General features: G+C 59.3%; 1 long non-coding RNA gene across 1 annotated transcript; it reads left to right on the top strand.

The window, feature by feature from the left end:
• Positions 1-6: 6 nt before the first annotated feature.
• Positions 7-1,534, top strand: LOC111532128. The gene is made up of 3 exons (XR_002728462.1): positions 7-1,022; positions 1,321-1,396; positions 1,476-1,534. It is a non-coding gene; the product is annotated as an uncharacterized LOC111532128 (long non-coding RNA).

The raw sequence follows: 1,534 nt of genomic DNA, 5'->3' as shown, positions 1-1,534 counted from the left end.
GCCTCCTGGGGAGCGCGGCCTCCCCCAGGGCAGTCTGAGTCTCCCAAAGGATCCCATTCCCCTCCCCTCAAGGACAGGCTTGTGTCCCAGGGGCTCTGAGGCTGGGCTGGTGAGGAGTAGGGGGTTCAATGCAGAGGGAGATGTTGGGGCCCAGCTTGGAGAAGGAGGAGCCAGGCTGATATGGGGGGCAGGGCAGCCCCAGCCCTCACCTCCCTGTCCTGACCCAGAAGGCCCTGAGGACCAGCCCTCAACCCCTCAGGGTCAGGCCCCCAGAGTGGGGAGTGAGGGGCTCTGAGAGGAAGGTGGACGGGGTCCAGGGAAGGCAGAGGTGGGTTCTGTCCTAGGTTCAGGCCCCTCTGAAGATGGTGACGTGGACAGGCCCCTCCCCTGCCTGGGCCTCAGTTTCTCCAAATGTAAAGGAGAGAGGCCTGCAGGTGGGAACGTTCCTTTCAGCTCTGACTCCCAGCTATGACCTCCTGGGAGAGGAGGCCTCCCAGGGAAGCCTCCCAGGACCCAATTCCGCAGGGGCCTGTCCTGTCCCATCTGCAGCAGTGGCGGTGACCTGGGGCAGGGGAGGGGAGCAGGGCTGTGGTTCAGCACGGTCAGGCTCTTTCCCTGCATCTCTGGGGCGCAGCTCTGGTGCTGGGAACAAGGGCTGCGGGTCAGACTCCCAGGTTCCCTTCCCAGCTCTGCCGCTTCCTGGCTGGGGGTCCTGGGGCAGGCGATTCCCCTCTCTGAGCCTCAGTTTGTGCATCTGTGAAATGGGTTGTGGGGCCGGCAATTCCATGTTGCACAACTGCTTGTAAGGGTTGGAGGTTTTGAAGGAAAGACCCGGCACGCGCCTGCACACAGTAGGTGCTCACATCAATGACGTCATTCCCACTCCTGACGTTATCATGCTCAAGGTCTGGGAAGATACCTGGAGGCTTTGACTGGGGTCTCGGCAGCCTTCGTCCTGCTGTTCTTCCTCCTCCTCTTCCTCCTCGTCCGACGTCAACGTCAGAGCAAACACAAGATATCGGGTGAGTAGGGAAGTGGGGGGCCCATGGGCCGACGGAGGGTGCACCAGCCAGAGGGAACCCAAACACACAAACCCAACTGACACAGAGGGGGTGTCAGTTTAGAAAACCGGTTCCAGGGAAACGTAATGTCAGCACGCATTTACAAACTTCAGTATTCATGGAGTTTTTTTCTATCTCATAAAATATTTGAAACATCTATGCAGGAATATTTTTAGTTTTCCTTTTTCCCCTCAAGTTGCATGTGTAGAATGGGGGTTCTAATGTTCCCAGGGCTGAGACTCTGTCCATCTTCACCCAGACCAGAGAAAGACTGATTTCCAGCGTCCTGCAGGGGCTGCGGAGCCAGAGCCCAAGGACAGGGGCCTGCTGAGGAGGTAATTCTGCCGGAAGACCCCAGACTCCCGCCTGCCGCAGCCCATATACTGCCCCTCACACTGCCGTGTCCTCCCCTAGGTCCAGCCCGGCTGCTGCCGTGAAGGACACACAGCCTGAGGACGGGGTGGAGCTGGACA

This window comes from Piliocolobus tephrosceles, unplaced genomic scaffold (genome assembly GCF_002776525.5).
Source record: "Piliocolobus tephrosceles isolate RC106 unplaced genomic scaffold, ASM277652v3 unscaffolded_3889, whole genome shotgun sequence".
Classification (NCBI taxonomy): Eukaryota; Metazoa; Chordata; class Mammalia; order Primates; family Cercopithecidae; genus Piliocolobus; species Piliocolobus tephrosceles.
Note: the sequence above shows the minus strand (reverse complement) of the source record. Positions and strands in the feature narration are given on the sequence as shown.